Source organism: Marmota marmota, unplaced genomic scaffold (genome assembly GCF_001458135.2).
Source record: "Marmota marmota marmota unplaced genomic scaffold, marMar, whole genome shotgun sequence".
Classification (NCBI taxonomy): Eukaryota; Metazoa; Chordata; class Mammalia; order Rodentia; family Sciuridae; genus Marmota; species Marmota marmota.
The window spans coordinates 17,913,639-17,929,624 of NW_025999853.1; the positions used below are offsets into that span (position 1 = coordinate 17,913,639).

At 37.4% G+C, this 15,986-nt stretch overlaps 1 long non-coding RNA gene across 2 annotated transcripts in view; it reads right to left on the minus strand.

Moving 5' to 3' along the window:
* Nucleotides 1-15,986, minus strand: part of LOC125617098 — a 151,356-nt gene that overhangs the window by 44,997 nt on the left and 90,373 nt on the right. The window contains exon 3 of one of the 2 annotated variants that reach the window (XR_007347948.1): nt 14,981-15,016. The exons of the other annotated variant lie outside the window; for it this stretch is intronic. This is a non-coding gene — a long non-coding RNA (uncharacterized LOC125617098). The remainder of the gene's footprint in view (nt 1-14,980; nt 15,017-15,986) is intronic. 2 annotated transcript variants of the gene reach the window in all.

Below are 15,986 nucleotides of genomic sequence, written 5' to 3' on the forward strand. Positions count from 1 at the left end.
TGTGTGTGTGTGTGTGTGTGAGAGAGAGAGAGAGAGAGAGAGAGAGAGAGAGACAGAGAGACTGACTCTGTGTGCTGTGGGCATAAAGGGAGGCCTTCTTAGTAAGGGTGACATAAAAAAACTATAGCAAAAATAAACAACCCTTGGATTCAGGGGGCATGGCATGGGCAAGAACAGAGAGCTGACAATGGATGTGTCTGAGCAACAATGAATGGTTTGATTTGGTGGTGTGCATTAGTGGCAGCATGTTAGCACAATTGGACCTTTCTCATTTAAGTGGACCCACTCAATGTGAACCGGTCTGGATTTAAAAAATGAAAAAAAGCAGACTAATAGAATGAAGGGAGAATCCAATCCTCTGAATCTCATGCTATCACTCTTTCCTATAGATCATTCTATAACCAGGACAGACCATTGTTCGGGAATTTTTCAGAGCCACTAGGGTAAACTGTAGGCCAGATGGCTTAGGCCAATCCTTATGTCACACATTCTATCCCATTATTCCCAGAGTCCTCATGCATGTGCATGCATATTACATTTGGAAGCATGTAGTCTAAGAGGCCATGTTTGGTGTGGTAGATGTAAAGAAGCATCATACAGATCCCTCTTAGAAAACATGCCAACCAGCTATAGGCATCCAGCTTTCCCAGTCAAACCCTTCCCAGAACAGCTTGCATCCCACGATTGAACCAGACACAGTTAGAAATAGCCAGAAATTTTGGTCTGACCTGGGTCAACTCTAGTAGGTGACACTTACACCTGAGCTCTGCACTGGGTTTTCTGAGGGTTTTACTGTGTGACAGCCAGACTTCTCCTTTAGCCCAATCCCACTTCCTCTACCTTCTTTTCACCAGGGTCAATTCCTATCAAACATCTTGTACCTCAAATTTTATGTGTGTGTTCACTTCAGGAAATCTAAACCTGTGACACTCGGGAATGGAGATGAGTCAGAATATATTTCGAGGAAGATTGCAGGAGCTTGGACCAGAAGAATAGTGAAGAATCCCAAACATCTTACTTGAATATCGAAAGATGGAGAAATGTGTCAATAGGGAAGGATCAGAGGTCTCTGATGTATACAAGAGAGAAAGGAATCAATTCGTTTCTTCAACAAGTTCTGGAAAGACAAGCTTTAGGTTCCAAGCAAGGAGTTATAGACCAGACTCTTACACTCATGAAAATGGAGACTTCTTAAAAAGGTGAAACATTCTGGATAGCACTGTTTTTCAGAAATTAATCTAGATCTAAAGATGGTTTTGATACTTCAAAAATCTCAATGTCTCAAAAAAGAAGAAAATAAAGGAATTCACCTGTTTCTGCAATCATAACACTGTGAGAGGATCTAAAGAGATATTAGTTCAAAGACACAGTTTTTTCTTCCTTATTTATCCCCAAACAAGAAAATTGTACATGGGAGCAAATTCCAATACAAGTCAATATCCACCAGCCTCTATACATATACAAGAAAACATGGCTCAGAGACAGCACTTAAGGTGGCCCAAGAGGAGCGGAGCAAAATCCAGGTGTCTTGACTCTGTGTGACTTCGCTAATCTTTATTGTAACCCCGAACTTGGTACAAAGGGAATGAGATTCTCAGATAAAAGATAAAAAAGTATTGAATTATAACAATAGCTGAATCCCGAGCTGGCTGTTATAAAGGGCAGAAATAAAGAGAATACAAAGTCATAAGCCCCGTAACTTTCTGAAAGGCAATAAAAATTTAGAGCAAGTTCCTGTTTGCATTCACAGGACAGGGTATGAAGATGCTGATTGCTCTGCAGCAGGGGATTTCCTGCCTGCCTCCAATAGAGCATATTTAATAAGCCTGAGATTCTTGGAACATAGGGTTATACCCTGGAGTTTCCCCAAATCTGAAGGAAGAGTATCATTTTCAATTTTCCCTATTCTTAAAAACATATTCTCACTTCTTGAACATGATGGATGTATATACGTGTTAAGAATGTGATTATCTTCACTTCTTCGGAATTCTAATTTTCTCTACCGACCCACATCCTCAAGTAGTTGATGCTATTATCTGCTTCTAAAAAAATGGTAGCCATCTCTCTCCCGATCATCCACAGAGATCAACAGCCTCGCCCATGGGATGTTTCTGACATCATTGGCAGAAACCAGACCATAATTAGACATTTGGATGGCATTCCTACTAAAATGAACAGTCTCCAAGTATTTCTGATGTGATGTTAAAATTTGTCCATAGAGTCTTTATAGGAGAAGGAATCAAGAAGTAGAGTCAACGTCCCACCTGCTTACCTGGCAGGTCTGACTTGAAAAACAGAATACTGAGATGTTGATGACTTCTTCTATGTTGGGAAAGTCTATGTAGCTTTTGCTAATTTCTCCTGAAACATCTACTCTGGAAGCTTTCGCCTCTCCAGAAGTCCATTTACCAGGTACCCACCACATTGAAAGATCATGTGGAGTTACCAAGTGGAGAGAATGAGGACCAAAGTGCCCCAACTGATTCAGCCCCTTGGTCTTTGAGTCCTTCCAGCCTAGATATCAGGTGGGAGTGAAGAAGGCTTTGTGATATTCCTAGTTCCAGCCTGGACACCTTCATGAAGATTCTAATAGAGAACTACCCTAACTGAAACTCAGCCAACCTCCATATTTGCGAGCAAAATAAGTGCTAATGCTTGAAACTACTGTTTTGAAATATTTTGTACACAGTAAAAGATGTTCAGAATAGCTTCTAAGAGCTGGAAGTTATTTGCTGCTGTGAGAAAACCTAAAATATGGGGCATTGACACTGAAACTCGTTGATGGGCAGAAATTGAAAGGAGCTAAAAACGACTCTTAGTAGAAGCCCTGGAGAGAGGCTATCAGTAATGGCTTAAAGAAAAGTGAGGAGATTGTTACTAAAAACTGGATAAAGGGATTCTTGTTGTGTTGTGGCAGAAATGTTAGCAGAACTGTCATCTGCCATGATGTGGGAAATACCAAATGTACCTCAGGAATTGGTAGATTTGGCTGAGAAAAATCCCACTGAATATTGAAAATGTCAATGGTTTCTTTCATCACATGATATAAGTATGTAGAAAGATGACTTTCACAAAGACACTGTTTCAAGAAAATTTAAATAACATGTATAAAAGATTGGGGACTTGTGAAATACATGTATAAAACTCTTTCTCTTTTTCAGTTCCTTTGTACAGTAGAATTCTCAAATTAAGAAAAGGCATAAGGTCAAAGATCAAATATAAAAGAAAAAGAACCTTTGTTAATACTTTAGAAAGATATGGAGTAGTGTCTCATAAACCCTTAAAAATAGTCAAAGTTCTTCTAGGGATCTAAGGACACACAGCAGATTCTTTCAGTTAAAGAATAAGGCTTCTAATAATCTTAAGGTTGTGGTCTGTAGCACTTTGCAGGGACCTAGGTAAAGAAGAGCTTCCATCAAAGAGATTTGTAGGTAGGTTTTTTTGTCTAATGGAATATATGCTAATAAGAATAATAGGAAGTCTAAAGAATTTTTAACAGAATTGCACTAACATGTGTTTTTGTCAGCTTAGACTAAAGAGGACAGGAATAGAATTAAATGAAAAGAGGTCCAAAAACCAAGAACTTTAGGAGACTCAAGAGTAGTGGGGGATCCTTCCAAAGCATTGGGATTGGGACCAAAGCAAAGCAAAGCAAAACACATAGTGTTTGTTAGCTGGATTTCATAGTTACTATGAATCAATGACTTTTATGTGCTCTTATTTTCTTCTGTTTTAAATAGCTTCTATAATGCCCATCCTAAGTATATGTAACCATTGATTTTTACAGGTGTAGGTTGCAAATAACTTATCACTTAGTTTACGGGTGTTCAGTTTGAGAGGATTGGTACACAAGAAACCTCATCTGAGAGTTTCATCTGTACCTGCATCTGAGTCTTGTGAGAGGCATAGCACGCATGAGTGTACTTTGTATGTGGAAGAAATGTAAATAATTTGGACAAATACTTAGACTGTGGAGTTTAAAACATGTTCATAATATTGTCAACACTTATACCACAGAAGTGGAGTTTAATTTCTATTCTTTTAAATATGAATTGACCTTAGTTACTCACTTTCAAAACATACATTAGGACTGGAAGCGGTGCTACACTAATTCTCAAGTCTAGGTTTTAAAAGATAATACACTTTTAACCTGGCTCTTTTGGAATGCCTATCCTTGTGACACAGCCATCCTGATGTGAGGAAGCCCAGGCCACATGGTTGGTACCAAATGGAAACAAGTTAAGCCCCCCATTCTCCATCCCAGCTGAGCTCCCAGCCCCAGCTAGCACCAGCCTGCAGGCCTGTGAGTAAACTGGAGCTGAACATTTTGGAAGTGAACACTCAACCTCCATCTAGCTTCCCCAGGTGAAACCACATGGAATAAGGACTAACCTTCCCGGATAAGCTATGTCCAATTTGCAGAGCTGAATGCAAAATGAAGGATTGTTTTCATGTAAGTCACTATTCTGAGGCAGTTACAGATCAACAGTAACAGGAATAATCTTTACATTAATTTCTGCTTCCTCCTTTTCTTAACTTGGTCCATATCAAGTAATGCTCCATCCTTGTGTTGCCAATTTGTAGATCAATACTTGTTGATAATGAATGAAAATATATAGCAAACAAGTATAGTTGGCATTTATGATGGACTAATTAATATAGGCTAGACCTTATTCTATATACTTAGCATGTATTAATGCTTACAGTTCTACAAGGAAAAATGTCTGTATTATCCCTATTTTATAGGTAAGAAAATGGAGACACACAGAAAATAAGTAACTTGACCAAAACCACACAACTAGGGTGCCCAGGCCAGGAATGTAGACATTCCTATCCTATGTCTCTGGTCATAACTATTGTACCTCTCTGCTTCTTATTACTGGCAACTTCTACTTTAGCTTTTCACTTACCATTAGCTCTAGACATCCTCTTTTCTTCCCAATTCTAGCCTTCACCTTCAATTGAGGCAATGTCTTACTCCTACTCAGCAGGACACAATCTAAATTTTGCCTCTAAATGTCAGATTTACTTAGGGGTCAAGAAATCTATAGTGCATGGGCTGAATCTACCCTGCTGCCAACTTTCTGCAATAAAGGGTTTTTTTTTTTTTTGGTGTGTGTGTGTGTGTGTGTGTGTGTATTGTTTGTGTTTTAAACACAGCCACTTTGGTTCATTTATTTTTCATGCGGCTGCTTTTGTGCTACATGACGGAGGTGAAGAGTTGTGACAGAGATCATATAGTCCACAAAGCCTAAGGTACTACCACTTCTTCTTTTCAGAAAAAAAAGGTTGCTGGCTTCTGACTTGTGTCCCTGAACATGGCCTTGTTAATGAATTCATGACATGTTATAAAAAAGGTATGTATGTCCCTGAGAGATATAGACAGACAGACCTGGACCAAAACCCAACTCTGTTACCTGAGTGATCTCAGAAGACTCTCTTAACACTTCTGAATCTTAGCTTTATTTTTCAAAAATTGGGGACCATACTAAGATATCTGTCTTAATGGATAAATTCTAAGATAATGCAAAACAAAATATTATTAATATTGAAGAGTTTTACCAATCTTTTGAATTAGATCAAAATTTAGCAGCCCATGTAGGGGCAAATGAAATAAAATATGCTTAATGCTCAATTTTAACAAACATTTGTCACCATTAGGGGACATGAAGAGAAGGCAGTATTAACTGTTTCTGTTAGGAGTTAAGACCCAGGTGGAAATTGACCAGTGAAAGTCTGACCAATGCGGTAAAAGATGTCTAGATGCTACAGGTGGAGAGGACCTCTTAGGAAACAGTTTTCCAGAACCAAATTGAGATTGATTAAATGTCAAGGTTTAAAGGAAGAACTTCTGATTGCTTATTGAGCTAAAGGACTAATTCTGTCTTCTCCACTATAACTGAATATTTTTTCTTTGAGAATGTGAATAAATTTATAATCCCAAAGGTACAGTGATTTGACCTGATTGAAAATATTTTCCCCACATCTGTGGATGTCCAACTTTTAGCAAGCTAGTTATTTCATTGTTCCAACAAAAATTATCTAATATTTTTGGGGTTGAGATTTTTTTAAGCAGATCTAAGTATCTGAATCGACTATTTTCAGTTCTTTGTAGAAGTAAGCAGTCACATTCTAGTATCTTGAGGGAATTAGGAGAACGGAATTTTAGGAGGGAGATTTTGGGGGATCCACACTTTTTCAGCATTGTTTCTGGGAGACTTCTATCCTTTTTTTAAAAAAAAAAATTTGTTTAGTTGTATATGGACATAATACCTTTATTTTATTTATTTATGTGATGCTGAGGATTGAACCCCGTGCCCCACACATGCAAGGCAAGCATGCTACCACTGAGCCACAACCCAGCCTGAGACTTCTATCCTTGGGGTACAAGGCATGGCATCAATGCTCCCTGGAGCCCCTGGGGAAGCAGATCAGCTTTGTGGGTTCTGTTTGCTTGTGGCTAAGTGTGGGGTGGCATGCAGAAGAGTGGGAAACTATGCTCTGGGAAAGGAAGTATGGAACTGACACAGGGGGTGCAAGGTGAGCCAGAGGCAGGATGCTGGCATCCTGACGAGGCAGCAGAGTGGGCGCCATTGACCACCATCCTCATATTGCTGTGTGGATCCTGGGTTTCTTCACTTGTGTTTCTTTTCTTTCCCAGGTTTTTTTTTTTTTTACTTGTCACACACAAAGGGCAGTGAAATGCCAGCCTGACCCAACTGAAAGGCCTGGAGATAGGAAATTGTAAAAGAAGATAATGATTTGACACTGTGGAGGTGACTGGAGACTCTTGTGCTTCACATTCCTGTTTAACCTTTTGACTAGAAAAAGGTATTCACTTAGTAGACACATTCTGTTTTACAGAGAGAGGGAGGGAGGGAGGGGAGAGAGAGATTGAGAGAGAGATTTTTTTCTCAAATCATAAAGGCATGTTTTTGGTGTCATATCATTCCAATTCATTAGTTCCTTAAAGAAATCACAGATCTTTAGTGGAAAGTTTCTTGAAGGTCACTTTGTTGCAATTTATACTCATGCAAAACATTTATGTATAACTACCAAAATAGGTTTATTTATTCATTCAACAATATTTATCGAGCATGACCTATCACCGAGTATGGATCTAGGCACAGTTCTGAGCAAAAGAAATGAGAATTTTTGTCTTTGTGGACACCTGCTCAGATTCTGGGGCTTGATCATTTCCAGTGATTAAGAGGTGAAAGTTTAGATGGGGGTGAATCATTTCTTAAGATTTTCATTTAACAAACTATTTTGGAGCCATGTTTTGAGCACTTAATGCTCTTAATAAACTTAGAAGGTAGACGCTATTATTATCATTACCCCTCTTCTACAAATGATCAAACTGAGGTACAAGGTGTTTAAAGAACCACAGTTAAGACTGCACAACTGCAGCAATGGGCCAGGATTTGACCCCATGGTCCATGTCTGCTGTCCATGTTCTTTACCACTAGGTTGCACTGCCAGTATTTGTCTTGCTTATATCTATGACTTGGTTCCATTTTTTCCTGATGTTTCTGCCCTTTATTCTAAAATATTTAGCACCTTTATATTTCTCACTCTTGAGATTTTTCTACTGGATACTCCAATCTGCTAGAAAAATCCTTAGTCTCTAGAATAGTATGGTTTATATAGGATGAGGCAGCACCTCTTTCAGAGGGGTGAACCTTACTTGTCTCACCAATCTCTCTACAGAAGCAAAAGGGCAGCGCCTGCCACATGCTAGATGGTCAACAAAGTGAGAGCTGTTGATATGGTTTCACAAGTTTCTGACTCATGGATATCTGAAATTTCCTAGGTTCCCTTCCTTCCCTCAGCTCAAACCTGTGATCTAGGGTAGGGATCCAGTTAGACTTTGGGGGACAGGGTTTAAAAATTTCCCTGAAAGTAATTTTCATAAATGGGAGAAGACCTCATAAGATTGAGGAATGAGATATTGTCATCATCGACTATGAAACAATGGAAATGGGGAAAAGGATGAGAAAGAGGAACTGGGAGCCCTGAAAATTCACTCACATGGGGACATTTTTTTTTAATGTAGTGGGAATAGAAGCCAGGGCCTCACACATGGCTTGGTAAGTCCTCTACCACGGAATTGCATCCCCAGCACTTTTAAAAGTTTTTTTTTTTTCATCTTGAGGCAAGGACTCTCTAAGTCGCCCAATTTGGCCTTAAACTCAGGATCCTCCTGCCTCAGCTTCCTAGGATTACAGGTATGCACCATCATGCTCAGTCTACATGAGGACAACTTAAAGGTTCCCTTCCACAGTAGTTCTGCTCGTTACCCAGTTCACCCTTGCAACAAGTAGAAATAAAACTGCTCCACCTTGGTAGGTTTCTTGACTTGGGTCTCAAAATAAATATATAAATAAGTAAAATAATGTTATTGCATCATGTAATAAGAAATTAGAGGGAATTAGATTAAGTTTGAGTAGAAGAAGAAAACTTTTCAAGTTTTTTTTTTAATCAACTCATAAGTTGGTTGAATCTTTTGTTTAACACCACAGTGAATCTCACCATTGTGTACATTTGCAAGAAATTAATTTAAAAACTAACTATGAAAAATAAATAACTATAGGTAAATAGCAGAAAGATCAATAGAGGGAACGGAACAGGAAAGAGAAGGAGGGGTATTAGGGACTGAATTAGAACAAGGTCTATTCCATGCTTTTATTATTATGTAAAATGGATTCTACTGCATGTCTAACTAAAAAGATGACCCCCCACCAAAAAAAAAAAAAAAAAAAAAAAAAAANGGTCATCTCATTGTTGGCCTATTCTTTATAAATTTTAAAAGATAAACAAAAGCAAACAAAGAAATCCAAACCTTCTATCTTTCAGACACTTTGTGAAAATTCAAGTTCATTCTGAATGGGTGGAAAATTACATTTGGGGAGAAACTTTTTCAAAAGATCAACAACAATGTCATTAGCTGGTGCTTTGTAATTCCACATAAAACACTAAGTAGTTATTTTAATTCCTATTTTCCATTCACCCTTGAATTTATTAAGTAGCATATAATGTAATATAATGGAAAGTTTAAGAAATTAGAGTTTTAGGGTTTCAGTCCTGAATCTACTAATTCACGGCCATGTGAGTTTGGAAAAGTCATCCATCTTCTGGAATCTTGTTTCCTCATCTGAAAAAATGGGGGAAAATAACAAAACCTATAGCACCAGAGTTATAAGGTTTAATGAAATGATGCAAAACTAATCAACAACAGTCACAAAAGCCCTTCAAGAATTCTTTAAAATAGGGCCTGACATAGAACAGGGACTTGCTAAATATTTATCAGTATTACTTCTTCATTTATTCTAGGTTTTCAGCCAAGAGTTTTAAATTTCAACTTTTTTTGTGTTGGTAATCTGAAACAGATTCAATACAGTTTTCCTGTTTAAATATCCCAAACTCCCTGTAAACATATTCCTTGCATGAGTTAAGTTACATTAAAATCATATTTATGTGAGATATTATAGACTAAAGTAAATTAAAACAATGTTCCACATAAGAAAATGAAGTGCATTTCAAAAAATGTGTGTGCACACTCACTTGTTTGTGTGTGTGTGTGTGTGTGTGTGTGCAAGATATACTTTGATTGTCTCTATAAACCAGTGGCTATGATTTATAAGACTAAGTGTCCTAAAGTCAAATCCCATTGATTTCTGAATTATTATTTGTGACTTTTCTTCCTGTCCTTATTGAAATTACTCTAGTCCACATTATTTACACCTGGATTTATGAGACTTAGCCAAGATGACTTCCTTTTCTTTAGCTGATTCTCCCTCCTGCAAAATCAGTAGATGAAAACTGTAATTCTTTTTGATTCTCCTCTTTTTTCTTCTCTCATCAGAATTTTCAGATAACAGATTTTGCCCCACATAGAATCACCCACCTCTTCTGTTTATGCAAAGACTACCTTTGAGTTCATCTCCTCTTGCATGACATTCCCTGGGCATGCTTCTAAATGTAACTTACTCTGCTCCTCTGCCTGCTGCTCCTCCATCAGCGCTGACCATGGCTTAACCTGTAAACCAATTGACAAGGGTGAATATTTCCAGAAAGAACAGCAAGAATCACTGTTTCAGAACCTGTCTTCACCCAGCCAAGATGTAGATACACAGAAAGCAAAAATACAGCTGCTCAGTGTGGGCATTCAAAAAGCAATTTGTATGGGTTTGTGAAAGAAGTCATCCTTCTAATGTTATTCATGCTACATGATACTGATTATTTTCAATAAAACCTTTAAAGTACTATACACATCTGCAAGACAGGTTTCTGAAATTAATAAATTCCTTGATACCTATCCATAAAACATTACTCTAGCTTTTCCAGGATAAAGAAAAATTGGCAAAAAATAATTTCAGACTTTTGCCAAGATTGCTCAAAGAATTAGCTCAGAATCAGAGTCCCTGGGACCAAACACAAATACCGACAATTCAGGTGGGTTCCTACTTCATCCAAATGAGTTGACTCATTTCTTTTCCTGGCTGGATATTTTTAAGTGCTTACTGGTTGTTAGTCAGGGAAGAAGTGTTTTGTAGGTCATTAACTGAAATAAAACAAAATAAAAAAGGGCATTTCTCCTTTTGAATTTTTCCCGAATGCTTTGAATGGATTTCTATTGCATTATTGGTTGAGTATATTCTTGCCATGATAATCCACTTTTAGTAGCTTCATTTACATTAGCTATCACTCTGGAGAGCCATAGTAACAGGCCGCTCAATTACCCAAGAGAAATTACTCTTGAAAGTAATCATTGTGAATGAATTTCATCACTTGGTCTCATCATTTCATGCTGTTTTATCTCTTTCTTTTTTGCCCCTGATAAGAGTTAAACACAAAGAGGGCTTTTGTTATCATCTCATTTTCTTTAGGAAACTTAGTCTTATAAATCATAGCCACTGGTTTATAGAGACAATCAAAGTATATCTTGCACACACACACACACACACACACACACACACAAACAAGTGAGTGTGCACACACATTTTTTGAAATGCACTTCATTTTCTTATGTGGAACATTGTTTTAATTTACTTTAGTCTATAATATCTCACATAAATATGATTTTAATGTAACTTAACTCATGCAAGGAATATGTTTACAGGGAGTTTGGGATATTTAAACAGGAAAACTGTATTGAATCTGTTTCAGATTACCAACACAAAAAAAGTTGAAATTTAAAACTCTTGGCTGAAAACCTAGAATAAATGAAGAAGTAATACTGATAAATATTTAGCAAGTCCCTGTTCTATGTCAGGCCCTATTTTAAAGAATTCTTGAAGGGCTTTTGTGACTGTTGTTGATTAGTTTTGCATCATTTCATTAAACCTTATAACTCTGGTGCTATAGGTTTTGTTATTTTCCCCCATTTTTTCAGATGAGGAAACAAGATTCCAGAAGATGGATGACTTTTCCAAACTCACATGGCCGTGAATTAGTAGATTCAGGACTGAAACCCTAAAACTCTAATTTCTTAAACTTTCCATTATATTACATTATATGCTACTTAATAAATTCAAGGGTGAATGGAAAATAGGAATTAAAATAACTACTTAGTGTTTTATGTGGAATTACAAAGCACCAGCTAATGACATTGTTGTTGATCTTTTGAAAAAGTTTCTCCCCAAATGTAATTTTCCACCCATTCAGAATGAACTTGAATTTTCACAAAGTGTCTGAAAGATAGAAGGTTTGGATTTCTTTGTTTGCTTTTGTTTATCTTTTAAAATTTATAAAGAATAGGCCAACAATGAGATGACCACTGGGGAACACAGACCCCAACAGCTGTTTTCTTCACCAAAAACACTTGCATTCAAGGTTATATTCAGTGGCATGAAGTCAGAGTTTTGTAGGTTGAGAAACTAATAGAAATTTCCACCAGTCTCTAATTTTTCAAAATTTAAACTTAAAGTAATAAAAATCACAATATCATTCTTTCCTAACCTATGAATTTAATCATCAATACAGTTTGAAGATGTTCATTCTACCATTAATGCTCTACCCCATGCCAAGCACTGTTGAGGCCTGAAGAATACACAGGTCAACACAACGGGCATCTGCCTTTGGAACTTCTACTCTGTGGAAAAGAGACAACTAAACAGATTAAAAAAATAAGTATATCATACAATAACATAACGTGGTCATTTCAATGGAGGAAAAAAAATATAGATAGTGAGAAGGTAATGACAGGTGCTTAGCAAAGTCCTGTTACAAACAAGGACATATGAAGAGTTTCTCTGAAGATGTCACAGAGCCAGTGTAAAGGGTTATGAGGACATCTAGGAAAGTTAGGCATAAGGATGACAGTTCTGCCCATTTTTGTTTTTCTAACCTAATTATGTACACATCTATTTTTTTTAACCCATTGGCCTCTTCCAGTTCCTACTCCCAGATCTATTTGTGATGTAAGTTAATTTTTGCTTATTAAAGAATTGAAAAATTTTAAATTTTATTTTCAAAGCTGGGAAAAAAAGGCACAAGTTGACCAGATATTTGAAAATTAACTTAACTCAAAAATGTAATTTAACTCATGCAAGGGATATGTATACAGGGACTTTGGGATATTTAAGTAGGAAAACTGTATTGAATCATTTCATAGATATTGTTAAAATTTCAATGTGCTCTGATATTATAGCATGATATTTTTACTTTTTCAAGTATTTGCCACTAATATATTCTCTGACAGCATGTAACATTTGTCTTTTTTTCCCATGGATTTCATCAATAGGATGCTTAGACATATATTTTATTGCCCAATATAAATCAACTTAGTTTGAAATTCAGAATCAATGGTCAAAATATTACCTATTATAAATTTATAAGTACCCAACTTAGAACGAGTTATTTAGAAAAATAGACTCTCTGCTGTGGTTGAAATGTGTCCCTCAAATTTCATGTGTTGGAAACTTAATCTCCAAACTCCTATCTTAATGGTATTTTGAAGTGGGACCTTTGGGAAGTGGTTTGAATGAGTGGATCCATGGGTTATGATGGGAATGATTTTGTTATATCATTGATGCCCTCCATTGTGTTATGAGGCGGCAAGAAAGCCCTCACAGGGTGCTGAGTAGATGCCGGCATGCTTCTTAGTCTCCACGACTGTGGGCTAAATAAATCTCTATTCTTCATAAATTATCTGCTATTTGGTTATAGTGACAAGAAAATGGACTAAAGCTTTCCTGAATTTCGTCCTCTGCCCAGGCCTCCTTTCATTAGTCCTTGAATTACCTACTCTTCTTTCCTCAGGATCATTGACTGAGTTCAGGAGGTAGAATTTACAAAGCATCATAGATAGTCTCATAGATTCCACAGAGCTTCTTCACTACTTTCCAAACTAAAATGATTAGAGAAGATTTTAGTTCTTTTCTGGCCCTGAAGGTTTTCCCACAATGGCAATTAGTCACCATGTATGTGTGTGTGTGCAGAGCTGAGACTAGGGCATCCAGAGATTAAAGGGAAAGATTGAAGGTTAAGAAATGTCTGCCCAATAGTCCAGATGTCTGGATTCAGGTTAGAAAGGGACACCACATATCTGAATAGGCCTGTGTGTAAAAGCCCTTTACTTTTTTCTATCAACCATCTATAAACTTGTCCTTGGTGCCTTGATTTACCTTGAAGAACCGTTCCTAATCTCTGAGACCTCCCAGATGGAGTAGGACAGAAGTCCTTTCCTGGCCACCCCAGGATGAATGAATAGCTAGAACTAGTGAGTCCAGAGGATTTTATCCCTCTTCCTTGGAATGGGAACTTGACCCATGTCAGTCCAGAGAAGCATAATGCCAGAACTTAGGCTAGACCAAAGACATAGAGAAGTTCCCTTTTCTTGGAGCACTAAGATGGCAATGTGTGAGTCTGAGACTGCCAGCCTCTATTTTGTGTCTGGAAAGGAATCCATTGAAGGGGAAAGCAACAAAAGAGGTAGGGAAAGAGAGAGTGAGTTCTGTAATAGTGCCTGGTCCTTGGATTCAGCTACGTCTGAAGCCAGTTTTTCTCATGGACTTCTCAATTATTGCCTATAATTCCTTGCAATTTGATCTGGGCTTATATTTTTTACAGATGAAGAACTTTTAATTAGACAGTAAGAGAAGACCACGGATTCGATGGGCAGGAAATCAAAGCAGAGTGGTGTAAAAAGACTAGGCAGTCAAAGACTTGGTACTCAGATGGCTACCATGTAGAGATGATTGGTGTAAGGGAACAAAACACCAATCTAAGCCTGATTCTGTAAGACCCACTTGCCCTCTGGCCTCGCAAACATTTTTTTTTGTGTGTGTGTGTGTGTGTGTGTGTGGTAGTACTAGAATCACAGATATTCAGGACTCAACTATAGCTTGAGAAAGAATCTGTCTACAGAGGTTCATGTTATCCTGGTTTTGCTTGGAGCTCAATAAGAAAAATTAGGATTATTAAGAAGTTATTTCCTGGTATGCCTTCCCAAAGAGTTATATAATCAGTAAAAAGATTTCAGGATTTTTACTACTTACTACATGTGATCATCAATAATGCATTTCATGCTTTCTGAGCTTATTTTCCTTCTTGGTATAATGGAGGAAAATTCTATTACTTAATTCTCACAGCAGTTCTATAAGGTAATTATTAATAATTATAGCTAATTGTAGTAGTATATGGTGCACTCTATCCTAGTGCAGGTCACAGAGCAGCTTTTCAATATGTGTTAATATAATATAAGTTCAAGCTTGTTATTTATCTATATCTATCTATCTATCTACCTGACTGTCTATCTATCTATTTAAATAATATAATTGGATTTATGGAGGTGACATATCATTTACCCATCAACTCAGGATAAGAGAATATAGAATGTAAAATAATATCCGTAAGAGGCAATTTGCTAAGCCATATTCTGTTGTATTGAGAAAATTAGTGAGTAATCAGTTTAGTTTAGATAAAACCAGGTAGCATGCAATTATATATATTGTTAACTTTAGAAAGCAAATAATACCTCGAAGACTGGTAGCAGACTTGTCTGAGTTGGGTTCTGCAAATAGATAAATAAAAGGAACATTTATTGAACAACCCCTGTTTAGTCAGCTTTTCATCACTATGACCAACTTAGAGAAGAAAAAGTCTTCATTTAAGGCTCAAAATTTCAGAGGTTCAGTCCATAGGAAATCCAGGCAAAATATTATAGCAGAAGGGTTTGGTTGAGAAAAGTTTTTTAGCTTGTGGAAGCTGGGCAAATGGGGAGAATGGGAAAGTCTGTGCAAATCTTGTGAGGGATGAAAAAAAAAAATATATATATATATATACACACACACACACACATTTATCCCAGCATCTTATACTCTTTCAGAGCCAGTATCATATGGATGATATAAAGGTCTGCTGTCAGTGCAAGCAGGGTAGGCCCTCATGGATCACAGGTAAGCAGTGATCTCCTAGTGTCTGAGTGGCTAAGCAAGGTAATTAAATCCCAGGGAAACAATTTCCAAGGCCCCCTGTGTGAGCAGGGTGCGCCCACAGTATCTTCTCAATTGAGTTTTCACTTTAACATTATTGAACCTGTGCTAAGTGTGGTCTCACTGATTCCTGAGATGCCCTCAAGTCATGTTTTCCATAATTTCTGTGGGAAATACTTAGCTTCTCTGTAGTGGAGGTAATCTCTGCAGCAATTGTAACTTCCTTGGCCCAAATTTTACATGTGCTTTTCTGTCCGAACTGCAAGTTTTTTGAAATTTTGCTTTCTGCTCTTGGTTCCTGATTATCATAGTAAACCTGGCTAAAACCAGCCAGCAATATCAATGCCACCATATAAATGCTGTTCTGCCTTGATATTTCCTCGACCAGCTGGGCACAGTGGCACACACCTGTAATCCCAGTAACTTCAGAGGATCACAAGTCCAAGGCCAACCTCAGCAACTTAGTAAAGCCCTAAAGCAACTAAATGAGACCCTGTTTTATTTATTTATGCCGCAGTCCGGCTGCAGCAGAATAATCAGGGGGGTGAC